This window comes from Myodes glareolus, chromosome 9 (genome assembly GCF_982192425.1).
Source record: "Myodes glareolus chromosome 9, mMyoGla1.1, whole genome shotgun sequence".
NCBI classification, from domain to species: domain Eukaryota; kingdom Metazoa; phylum Chordata; class Mammalia; order Rodentia; family Cricetidae; genus Myodes; species Myodes glareolus.
Window position 1 is genome coordinate 10,989,687 of NC_142034.1, and position 13,868 is coordinate 11,003,554.

Here is a 13,868-nt window from a genome sequence, read left to right on the forward strand (position 1 = left end):
ATTTTTTCTGTGATCATTTTTTCTGATGTAAAGAATTATTCTAATCAATCAAGGCTGCTCTATTTTATAAAGAGAGTTTCTCTGTGTTTTAAATTCCTAGCAAGTTTGGGAATATTTAAATCTGACTTTGTGGCTCTGAGAGAGGTCTCAACAGAATTAATACTTAATAAATGTGAAAAGGAATTTATTTGGTCTGAATTGCTTAATTCTTTTTCTTCTGGGGAACAGCAGAAAAAAACATATTTAATATGAAACCCACCTATATTTTATTTTACTTACAAATGGTGACAAATGTTTTGGAAAAAAAATCCTTCAAGCTAATCCAGTGTAAGAAATAGTATTTTGTTTCAGATTCATGGACTAAATCTAATAAATTTTAAGTGCTTTCCTGAACAAGAAGAGGATGGAAAAAAAGGGCATTTTCTAAGCATGTATTTCAAGAGTTGAATTTCAAAGATTTGAAAGGTTTTTGGTTTTGCTCTTTGAATGACTAATTCAGAGGTCAATTTCTATAGATATTTTTTGGTTGAAACTGCTGCATATTGTCTTGAAGAAGGGTTCAGGGAGTACCATCAGCTGTTTGCAGACAGTACACTCTGAAGATGAAGAACACGTGTGTGCTCACAAACTGGTTTGGGTATTAAAGTGTTTCTTGTGTGCATCTTTTATGTTTTAGAAGCACTGTTAGTCTTCTGTCTTACTGTGTACTAGTGTTTCTTCTAAAGTTGGTACCTGAAAGGAAAAAAATAATTCTAAACACACACACACACACACACACACACACACACACACACACACACACACACACACACACACACGGTGTAGGAGTCCCTTCTGTTTGTGTGTTGCCTTCATTGATTGATGAATGAAAAAAACTGCCTTGACCTAGCTGATAGGGCAGAACTTAGGAAGGCGGGAAAAACAGAACTGAATGCTAGGAGGAAGAAAGGTGGAGTTGGGGAGAGGAACGCCATGGAGCCATCAGAGACAGACATTCCAAATCTTTCTGGTAAGCCACTGCCACGTGGTGATACACAGGTTAATAGAAATGGATTAAATCAAGATGTGAGAGTTAGCCCATATGAGGCTAGAGATAATGGTCCAAGCAGTGTTTTAATTAATACAGATTCTGTGTGGTTATTTTGGGGGTAAGCTAGCCAGGCAGCTGGGACAAACAAGCAGGCCCTCTTTACAGTACACACACACACACACACACACACACACAGACACACAGCATGAGCTGGGAGCTAGAGATGGCTCAGTGATTAAGAGCACTGTTTTTTCCTCTAGAGAACCAGGCTTAATTCGCAGCACCACAAGACAGCTCAGAACCATTCATATCTCCAGATCTAGAGGATTCAATCCTCTCCTTTGGCCTCTATGACCATGGCATACATGTGGCACACTGACACTGATGCCGACAAAACACCAATATACATAAAATAAAAATGAATAAATAAAAACATGGGTTATAATTGATAGATCACTTAAAATGTTTTTTTTTTTTTTTTTACCTATTTTGGGTGAGTGACTGAATTCTGTGTTTACTTTGCCTTGAACATCATTCACATTGTGGCAGGTACCTGAGTTTAAATGCTGGCTCTATCATTTCCAGAGAAAAAACCCTGTTCAGTTTGCATCTCTGCTTTGAGATCCGGTCTCCTCTCCCCTCTAGGGGAGGTAAGAACAATGATTATATGCAATTAATTTTTCAGATTGTCACTTAAAATAACAGGGCCACATCATTGTATTTATAGCATTTTATACATATACACTCACATATGATTTCAAATTTTGTATAAAAATGTGCAAAAATAATCAGTGTAGATGTGGTGGTACATGTCTTTGACTCCAGCATTAAGAGACAGATGCAAGAGGATTTTAGTGAATTCATGGTCAGTATATTTTGGATAGCAAGTTCTAAGCCAGTCAGGGATACAGAGTCAAACCTGTCTCAAATTGAATCAATGTCCATTAAAACCAATATAGATACTAATGTTTTTTAAATCTAGGAAAGGAGTTTTGCTATTGCTATGGAGAGTGACAAAAATCTATATTTGGTGGATATAGGTAGTTTAATCTTAAATCTAATATAATGGGTCAGTTAACTATCAGTCAAATGAGATTTAAGTACCAAATGTAGAAATTGGTGTCTTGCCACTGACACTTATACTTAGTATTTAGTTTACAGGTGAAACAGGATATGCACACACCACTGTTATTACAAGATACCATTAGTATTGTTAAAATAGCCCCAAGCATTCAGATACCATTTTTCTTTTTTTAATTAGTAACTACACAGTGTTGGTAGAATTACTGTGGTTTTTGTTTGTTGGGGTTTTTATTTTGTTAAGCATGAATCAAAACCTGCTCACTTATTGTCAAGAGGTTAAAATTCTTAGTGTTTTTCATTGTTCTTAAATTCAAGTAAAAAAAATAAACCATCCAATTACAGCATGGATTGGTAATTACTTTACCACTATTTCCATCATTTTAATAAGGTCTAGTCTCCCTGAGAGAATGAAGACTTCTAGAAAGCAGGAATAGAACTCAGTCGGTTTATTATGAATAATAAAGGATTATTTATTTAGGGGAGACTTACAGATCACTGTCCTAGATCACAGCCCTCTGCACGAATGGGGAACAGGAACCAAGTCTAGAAGCCGGAAGCAAAAGCCAGAAGCAAGAGTATGAACACACGCTTTATAGCTGCATTTATAGTATAAGAGACCACACCAAATGGGCTGGTATTTTAAAGCCTATTGCCTGAAGGAGCAAAAAGAGCTCCAGAAGCACTGTATCGTAAATGATATTGGCTGAAGGAGTGGAATGTTCTCCCACAGCAGTTATATGTAACCACTTAGAAGTAGATATTAACTGTTAAGTAAAGGATAATTGTACTACAATCCACAGATCCTGATAAACTGGCTAAAGAGGAGGGGTTGGGGGCATAGATCTCTCTGGGAAGGAGAAATGGAATAGGTTTTGTGTGTGGATGAGGGCCAGGTAGGAATGGGAACAGAAGGATCATGTGGGGGAAGAAAGAATGAAGAGAGAGAGAGAGAACTGAGAAACATGACTGAAATAGATGGGCATTTCAAGGATGATATGGAAATATATTACAGTGTAAACTTCTAGGAATCTATGGTGTTGAACCTAGTGAGGACTTCTAGTACAGGAGCATATGGAACCTGAACCAGCCATCCTCTGTAATCAGGCAGGCTCCCAGTGGTCTGACTGGGACACCAACCAAGCCACAAAATCTATGATCCACAACTTGCCCTGCCTGCAAGATGCGCTGGGGCAATGGTAGCTCAGAGCTTGGGGGAGTATCTAAACAATGACTTGTCCAACCTGAAGCCCATACTGTGACAGGGAGCCCATACCTGTCACTGCCTATATGGTCATCATCTGGATGGAGTGGTTCAGAAACCTAGAGCAGAACCAAACACGATTGACCAAAAAAAGAGAGAAAAGAACAATAAAGAAAAAGGTCAATTAAATGAGCCTTAATGGTATTCTGCTATGCTATACCCATAGATCTGTGCTTAGTTTAATCATCATCAGAGAAGTTTCCTCCAGAAACTAATAGAGAGCCAAATATTAAGCAGAACTTGGCCCACAGATTCAACCAAGCAGGGCTCACAGGGGTTGACAGAAACTGAAGAACCAATCAAGGAACATGCATGGTTTGTGCCAACCACTCTGCATACATGCTGTGATTCTTTTGCTTGGGCTTTTTGTTGAACTCCTAATGATGGGAGTTGGGGTGTCTGACTCTTGCCTGCACATGGGACCTTTTTCCTCCTACTGTGTTGAACCATCCAGCCTTGATATGAATGTTTGTGCCTAGTCTTACTGCATCTTTTTATGCTGTTATTTGATATCATTGGGAGGTCTGCTCTTTTTCTGAAGTAAAGAAAAAGGAAATGAAGGGGCAGTTGATCTTGGGGAAAGGAATGTTGGGGGTGACCTTGGAGTAGGGGAGGAAAGAAAGACTGCAGTTGAGATACACTGTATGAGAGAATAATAGATAAATGAATTTTTAAAAAAAAGATTCTGAAATGATTTTTCTTGACATTCAGGAATCTATTTTGGTTCAGAATTATAAACAATTCTAAATAATGAGATCAATTCCTCAGTCTCAAAATACACATGACCTTAACCTATCCCAATAAAACCTATAAATTCAAGCTTAAGGCAACTTCAGCTTGTCACAAGTTCACTTAAAACTTAGTCAGGACAATAACATATTACTGAAGAGAGTATTTTTGCTCTTAAAACTAGAAAGGAAATTTATTTCTCAGTATGGGCGAACCTAGATATACACTTTGAGAGCTGAATTTGCAAATGAAAGTTTGTATCAGCATATGATGTAAAGGGTTTCCATGTGTCACATCAGATACAGATCATCCAATATGTAAGTACTAAATCTCAGTGGGCAATCTCATAAGAATTTTTCAATGCCAGTGTAGAAGTTTTCCTAATTGTTGACCTCCAAGTCTACACTAAGAGGCACCAAGGAAGAGGAGGAGAAAAGTAGGTATTCATCTAGAATCATATTTAGGTATTCTCTGATATGAGTTACACTGCTTGTTACTATAAGATTTATTTTTTTATGTTTGCCAGTGTACATGTATGTATACGGCATATGTGCAGTACCTGGGGTTGACAGAAGAGGGTATTAGAGCTCTTAGTTCTGGTGTTTCAGATGGATATGAGTTCACACACCGTTGTTGGAAACCAAACCCATTGTCATCTACAAGTATGTGGAGTGCTCTTAACCACTGAGCCATTTCTCTAGCCCCAATCTGTTACACGTAGACAGAAGGACCTCTTACACCATTTCCTCTTTTCTGTTTAATCAAAAAGGAAGGATTTAAATTTAACGTAGCAAAACTACATATAACAAAACAGGTATCAAGCAATAATTACAGTTACAATATTTATATCTACTTTATCTTTTATTATAACCAAGGAAAACTATAACTATTACTATAAATTCTTCAACTCCATCAAAGACTCCAGAAGGATATAATTTTACCTAAGTAAACAGGAAGTACATTGTAAGCAACTTTCAAAACTCTAGAATTGACAGAGACATATCGCTACCTGGATGGTCACCCAAAGTTCTTATGTATCATTGGGGGGCATCCAACTTCAGCCTACAGGTCCATAGTATCCAAAAGACTTTTCCACAAAGGAGGAAATTTCAAAGACAGTTCTGCCTATATTGGCAGTATGCCAATCACTTTCTCCTGTATCCTGCACAATGTCTTGCAGACTCTTTTATGAAGCAGGAACCCTGAAGGATCATCTCACCTTTAGGTAAGTTCAGCAGTCATCTCTCTGCAGGCCCTGCATGTTCAGTTAAGCAGTCCAGGCAAGAGCAGTTTCTTGCCCAAATGGCTAATAAGCTCCATAAAAAGTCTCTTCGATGCCCATCATGCTTTTGAAGTAGCTTGGTGCTGCCAGGAGCAGATGTGTCTCATCATCATGAAAAGTCTTAAGTTCTTAAAACATTTAAATGCCATATTCTGAAAGTCTCTAAAAGATTTGAAGAATACCTAACTAACTGAAATATATCTCTATACATCTAGAAAATCTAACTAACTACAAACTTGACTATTATAGGTGATTATCTATTAACCAATATTTCTTAAATATACATTACATTTTTAAATGAACTACATAATCACAATACCTTAATCAAGGGTAAAAATATACATATATAGTATAACAAAATTTACCTTAAATTTGTATCAATAAATTAAGATCTATACTTATGCAAATTATTTATATCTATACAATATCCCCCTTTAAATGTAAACAAACATTTATAGACAATATTTGGGAATATGGGCATAGATTTTTCTCTCCAAACTGTTTCCTGCTGTTTATTGGGCTAAGTAATTTTATGAGGGTATTTTTTGGGGTATTCACTGTGACCTTTCAGGGGGTCCTGTTCCATGAAACCATATTGGTCTAGAAGTAATCCACAGGTTGTCATCCTCTGTGAAGACAAAAAAAAGGAATCTCTTTTCCAAATCAACATATCCTTAGACCCAAATTCTGAAGTCAAGATACCTTTATAATATACATGTTTAGCTTAGCAGCTCATATGATGAAATGTCTCTCTGTACTCTGCTCCTTCACAGTCAAAAATGTCAAAGATAACACAATAATATACATAACATACTCTCTGTGAATTTTCCATCTTTATGCGGCTTATTCTTCTTTATTCCCTTTAATCTTTGATTATCTGTACTGTCTTTTTCAAGACTTTATCTTTTTTTAAAGCATTAACTTTATGACTCTCTATACTCTGTTTTGATGTGGGAGAATTGTCTGTATTCTGTCAATCATATTTTAATAAAACGCTGATTGGCCAGGCAGGCAGTATAGGTGGGAAAGCCAGACTGGAAATAGAGGTGGAGCAAAGAGACTGGGAGTATTCTAGGAAGCAGGAAGCTCCCTCCGCCATTCCTGCCCAGATCACCGAAGAGGCAACATGTGAGCTGTCACACTGAGAAAGGTACTGAGCCGTGTGGCTAACATAGATAATGATAATGGATTAATATAAGTTACAAGGACTAATAAGAAGCCTGACCTAATGGGCCAATCAGTTTATAATCTTATGGAATCCCGTGTGTGATTTTTCTTGGGGACTTGCTGGCTGTGGGGTACTGGGCAGGACAGAAACCCCAACAAGCCAACCCCTCATGTTACACTGTTTCTTCTCTCTTCCAAGCCTATGTACGTTTATCCAACACTGTGACCCATTTAGAAGTCTTCTATGACTGAATCCATCCTATTGTGAATTTGTGATTCTTTACTGTCCAGAAGCACTTTTTAAAATGCTAAGTCCTTCTTAATAACTTCAGTTGCACCATTGGTAGGACTAATATGGTACCACCTGTTTGCCTGCCCAGTTTAAAACTTAAGCTGCACAATTACTATGGTAAGCTGCACAATTACTATGGTATATATGGTACTTCATGCTACGTCTGCACAGTCCAGCATGGTGGAGCTGTTCATAACTTCCTACTTCCAGGCACAGAGCCAGTCCAAGTTGCCGTCTAGCAGCTTACTCACTAACCTCATTCAAATGCTCTGTCTCCCAAAAGAGTCAGAGGTAACATTGGCAATGTAGCCCAGAAAGCTGGCATTTTAAATCATCTGCAACTTTTTTCTTGCTACGCTGAACCAGAAAAACTCTATCAAAGAAGCTGCAGCAAGCCGCCAGCAAACAACAAGAAGTTATGTTAAACTCTGTATTTTATTTTTGTCTAGAATTCCTTTTCAAACCCTCTCAGGTTTTGTGTGGAGTTAGTTGGCCAAATTAGTACACAAATTTGTTGGGGGAGGGCAGCTTGTTCATCTCAGCCACCCAGAACCAAAATCACTACACAGAAACTGTATTCATTAAATAACTGCTTGGTCCATTAGCTCTAGCTTCTTATTGGCTAACTCTTACATCTTAATTTAACCAATTTCTATTAATCTGTATATTGTCATGTGGCAGTTCCTCACCAGCAAAGATTCAGCATGCCTGTCTCTGGTGGCTCCATGGTATGTCCCCCTGACTCTGCCTTCTTCCTCCCAGCATTCTATTTAGTTTTCTCCATCTAGCTCTGTTCCCCTACAGCTCTGCTATAGGCCCAATGCAGTTCCTTTATTAACCAATGGAAGCAACACATAGACAGAAGGACCTCCTATACCACCAACCAATGATGCTTTTCCCCACATTTCTCTTGTCAAGCCCAGTTCTAACAAGACTTGAGGAGTGTTGGGAATATTGGAAAGGATGAGAAGGCATGACAAGGAATACAAAGTGTTCCCTTGGTCACCGTTCTTTTCCAGGAAATGATCCTGGGTAGACGTTTAAATCACCTCTAAATCATTTAGTCTCCACCTATATGAATATTGGCAAACCACGCTTCAGGCATTCATAGTCATGTGGATCCAAGCCAATAAACCATGCAAAGCTTAAAATACAAATAAGAAATGTACTTCCTACTGAAAAAAATTCTCTCTTCTCCCTGAAATCCTGTGTTTCCTCTGCAGAAGTGAAGAAAATGTATAACAGTGAATGGGAAGATTACTTTCATCCTGATTCCGGTTTTCAGGGTAGTCTATCTTCTTACTTATATTCCTCAGAATTCCAATCCACCCTTACCATACTATAGCAAGTTTTGTGTTTTATTCTGGAAAAACAAACAAATTGACTTGGAAAAATGGCTGAGCGATTAAGAGCACTGACAGCTCTATCAGAGGACCTGGGTTTAATTCCCAGCACCCACATAATGACCAAAAACTTTCTGTCACTCAAGTCTCTGGTGATCCAATAACCTCTTCTGGTCTCTGTGTACTCCAGGCACATATGTAGTATATGAATATACATGCATGCAAAATAATCACACATGAAAAAAATTTAAAAATGAAAAAGCAATTAAAAAGAAAGGATGCAAATTTTGAAATAAGTTCCAAATAATTTTCTGTCCTTTGGTGTAAAATATTCTGTGTTAGAAAGTGTTTAAAAACTTGTTTCTGAGTTATCCAATGAAAATTTCACTCTTTTTAATATGAAGATGATGGTGCTCTTGCTTTTATGCACAGCAGAAAGGATATGCAATTTCTTGATTCATGTCTAAGCAAATAACAGTGGTAGAGATTGGATTCCTACCTCATGTCTTTGGCATTGGGACTTTCCCTTATGATGTTGGATTTCAAGATACAGCAATTCATTTACAATGATATCATTTATTTCCTGTGACAAAATGAAACAGCCCACGTCTTCATCTTCATAAGGGAAAACAACATTGGATCAGGCATGATTTAATGTAAAAGCAGTCGCTCAACTTGCAAGGCAGTGAGAACACACCATCCCTTCTTCAAGTGTCTTTCTGTTTTTCAAAGCTAAACCATGTCAACTTTTCCTTCACACCACTCTCTGTGACTCCAGCATAAAGCCTGGAATGGAAAACGCTTTTCTTTAGTAGAGTGCTTGTTTGCTTCATGTTTTGGAGAGTTCGTTTGGATGATGAAAAGAAAATCCTTTTAGCCTATGTATAAACAAAACCTGCTTTTGTCACTGGCACCCTGCAGAAACCAAAGATGAACATTAAATTACCCCGAGCATATGGCTACTTGCCAGTAATTATTCAGTGCGAGGTTTAAGCAAGTTTATCTAGAATGTGAGGACCACGCATACATGGCTGAAGGGAAAGACATGGTTAAAGTAATTATCTGGCATATTCCCACAGTGTAGACAGTCAGTCTGGCTCATTTGGACTAAGAATAATAACCCAGCACATTCTTTTTGCCAAAAGGAGTTATTTGGCAAATCACCTCAATGTGCCTCAACAGAGGAACATTAAATCTATGAGACGCCAAAAGAGAAAGAAAATATGACTGCCCCCGGGTATTGGAAAGCCTGCAGACAGGGCAGCCGGAGGGAGCCCTGGACCAGAAAGGCCTGGAAGGCAGGGCAATTGCTTCTCATTTCCATGACCCTTCCTGGGGTTTGTCAATTAGGACTCTAGAATCTTTTCATCTTCCTTCTATGATCGCTTCATTAGTGTTTCTCTCGAAGCCTCTAGTCTCTTCTTAGATTTGTTTTCTAAGGCTCCAAACCATAAGGCTTCTCTTTGTGATTCATACAATTAGGGTTGTCCCAGCAATTAGTTAAATGTACTAGAGAATCCCACCTTGAGTGTTTGCTTCATTGAACAAGGGGCTAGGAAGACAGGCCTTTATGGAGATGCATAGTAGAGAAGACAGTGCCTTTTTTAGACTCCTGATGTGCTTTCAAACTGTCTTCCCTTTCCCGTTTTCTTGTGATTTTTACTATGACACAACATCAACCATTATCACAACCACACATTGTCCTCTTTATGGACGAGAGTGTTTCTATGCTAAACATTAAATAAACAGTAAGCATGTAGTATTGACCTTACAGACAGGTTATGGGAAGTCTGTGAGTCCATTAATGTAAAGTATAGTTGAAATGTTGGGGACTTAAATTCTCCAAACACTTCCAAAATATTCCTCAGCCATGAATGATCTCAAGAATTTTATAAGCAGAAAAAAAGAAGGTTCAAAACTAAAACACCACAAGAATCTGCATTAAATATATGCTTAATTATATATCTCCAGATATTATTGTCTTTAAATATTTAGGAAAATTAAATATACATATATCAACAAAGAATGCATTGTCGGCCTCCCCCCTGGGGAAAGTATAGAAAGCTGAACATGATAATCAGCTATAATCTTCACATTCTTATTCTAGGAATTAATTTTAGGCTTGGGATGCAGAAATGCATGTGCCACAGACTTAATTTGGAGATTAGTAAAAAAGGGCTGGGAAAATATGAGATAGACATTGCTTAAGATCCTGCAGTCATATAGGGGCTAGCGAGTGTGCATGTTTGAATGCAGAGACCTCTACTTGTTCCCACTTCAGGACATGTTACCACACAGTTGCCTAAACATTCAGCTTCCATATATCCTCTTACGTTCTCAGAGGATCCTTATGTCTTAGAAGCTCCGAAACTCATATTTTCATTTATTTCAGGAGTATCTGAGCAGCCTGAATGGGATCTTTCCACAGGACATGATATGTGTATTTCAGATTATCACATTTTAGCTTACATGTGTGTAATTAAAATAATCATTAATAAACACTCCATGAACCTAAATGTTTAGTAAAACAGATTATGTATAATATCCTTTCTAAAATGTAGTCAAATTCACCTTATTTCCTTTCATCCCTATGGACTTTCCATCCCCTGAGTGGAGCCATGGAGATATACCTGTCCTTGGCGATTCAAATGAAGCACAGTTGAACTGTTCTGGTCCAGGTGAGAAATTCTTATCACTTTTAGGTCCCTTCCTGTAATGCGGGTAATTAGGACTCACTTCTTACTTTCCATTTCTTCCAGCTCTTGGAGCCCAGTCTTGGCTGTTGATGGATGCTTTGTCCACGTCGGCAAGTCACTAAGTTACCATCCTTTCTACCTGAGGCTTAGTTTTGATATTCCACCCCGTGGCAGTGTGCGGACCACTGGTCAAAGCTCTACCTCTGGTGGACATTCCTCAACCGAGGACGCTAAAAGGAGCCTGGAGTCTGAACAGATACAAGTTGGGGACAAGGTGACAAAATGCCCCACAGAGTCACCCTGTTTATTTATCCCCTTCCCTCCTTCACAGCATCAGTCCAGTTTCCAGAGCATTCAGAACCAGCCCTCAGTGCTCATTATCCAACAGGCAGTGCTGTTTCTCAGCAAGGTATGAACTGCTTTGCTTTTAAGATGAATCGTAGAATTACTAGAAACTGGCTAAGCTCTCTTCTCTTCAATTTGGATCGCTAAGCTTCAGGTATTTGAAAAACATAAAGGCAACAGCTTTTGTTCAAGCATTTTGGCCAAGATTGCCTTAAGGTTCCCTTCCCTTCTGACTACACACAGACTTTATTCCAGTTACAGCACTCAGCCATCCCTGACAGCAGTTATTTTAAAAGAGGATAGAGGGAGAGCTGCTACACAGATGTCATGGGTCAGGCAGAATGACCAAATCCCCTCGTAATGAAATCAATGGACTATTCCTGTTGCCTAGTCAGGAGATGGTGTAGTCTATTGTTGGGTTACCCTTCCTAAGGTCTAAAACTACTGTTAGGCCAAACACAGGAAGCATGAGCAGTTTGTCAAAACCCCACCAGATGACTAATACCTGGCCTTCCTGTTGTTGACGATCTTCTGCAATGGGTAAAAGCTTAAAAACAGTCATAGCCATGGCCTCAAAGATCTCTCTCCTATGGTCATCTCATTATTGGTAATGAAATTATGCAATTCCTAATTGCTTCCCCTGAACAAATAATTTTGATATCAATAACCCATTCATAAACATGCAACAGATAACAATAAAAGAATTCCAATTCTCCCAAGCCTGGGCCCCATTTCTCAAACTACTTGCTCACTGATGTGCATAAATTTTCTTCTGGTTCTAAATAAGATTTGTTTGCTGACCTGCTGCAATCACTTGTAAATGTTTCCTTTTTCTTCCTTTTTTCCTTTCTTCCTTTCTTCCTTTCTTCCTTCCTTCCTTCCTTCCTTCCTTCCTTCCTTCCTTCCTTCCTTCCTTTCTTTCTTTCTTTCTTTCTTTACAAATGACACCGTGAACCTGGATTGAAAGCAGTCTAATCTCCCGAGTGTACCTCACCCATAAGACTATCCATTTTACGTATTTCTTTACTACATTTTACAACCTAGAATATGTTTTCCAAGTACCTGGGAATAGCCAATTTGAAATGTAATCACCCAGAAAGATGGGGTCCATTTTCGAGCAAGAATAGAAGCATAACTTTGCTAACCTGAAATAAATAAATTTGTTCTTAATTAACCAAGTTTCACATTTGGCTTTGGATACTGTCTGTAAACAGTGGTCTGTGCCCTAACTTGCATTGTAAACAGATAGTGACAAATTCTAAAGATACAATCTGCTAACAAACAATGGAGTCAGCCAAGGATCTCAAAGCATAGCTGTGTTAAGTCACTGGTAACAGCACTCAAGGAAATTAAGAAGAAGAGAAAGAGAAGCAGATGAGAAACAATGACGAATAAAGCAGAGGATGATGATGAGGAACATTTATTTTGCTTATGGTTTCAGAGGGTTCAGTCCACTAACACCTGGTCCAAGGCATTTGGGCAGGACATCATGACAATGAAATTTTGTGCAAAAGAGAGCTTCGATTGGTTGTTTATCTAAGGAAATTGCGGAGAAGGACAGGACTTGGGAAGGGGGCTAACTTTCTAAGTCCCCACACAGTGACCTACTTGTTAGAACTGGGTTTATCTGGGTAATTTAGTTTCTACAACCTCCCCAAATATTGCCAGAATGATTTTGCTCTTTTTTATGGCTGAATATATTCAGGAGTGTTGGGATATCATATTTTCCTTTTCTGTTCCTTTCTATTTGGACACCTAGTTTAGTTCTGTAACTTAGCTATTGTAAATAGCACTGAATGTAGGTGTGTAAGTGTCCCTGGAACACATTGACATGGAGTTCTTTTGGCACATGCATAGGAGTGGTTTAGTGAGATCATATAAACAATCAAATATTTTTTTGAAAAGCTGTGAAATTGATTTCTATTGTTCTATCATAATTATTTCAACCACATTTGAAGATGTCTACCAATATTTAACATTTCCTTACTCATTTTAATAGACCCAGACTTCAGGATCCTACTATGACTTCCAGTCAGCTTTCTTTCCCCTAGCAGAGACAACAGAGTACCCATGTATTTTCAGGCACAGGGCAATTCAGTTGTGGCTCTAAACTTATTCTCTCTTTGCCCTCTGGATCTTGTACTCTCTTCCACATTAATGGCTATCTTGTTTGCTTAAGAAGAGCAGATCCCCAAGGAGAATTTAGACACTGGATTCTAAGCACACAACTCCATAAAATTATACCATTAATAGTAAATAGTTAATGGATCAAACTCTGATTTTATTTGGTTTATGAGGTGTTTGTTCTTAGGACTCTACCATCCATTTGTGCTCTGAAGGGACTGAAGAACCAACAACTACCAAAGTGTAAACAAACCAGTGGTTCTCAACCTTCCTAATGCCGCAACCCTTTGATACAGCTCCTTATGTTATGATTACTCCCAGCCATAAAATTGTGTTGTTACTTCATAAAGTTAATTTTGCTATTGTTATGGAGTGTAATGTAGACATCTGATAATCAGAATACCTATATAACCCCACAGGTGTCACAACCCACAGGTTGAGAATCAAGTTCTGGTATAAACGATGTCATGAAGAAGTCACTATGTAAGTAAGGGAAAAGTATGGGCATTAGATGGA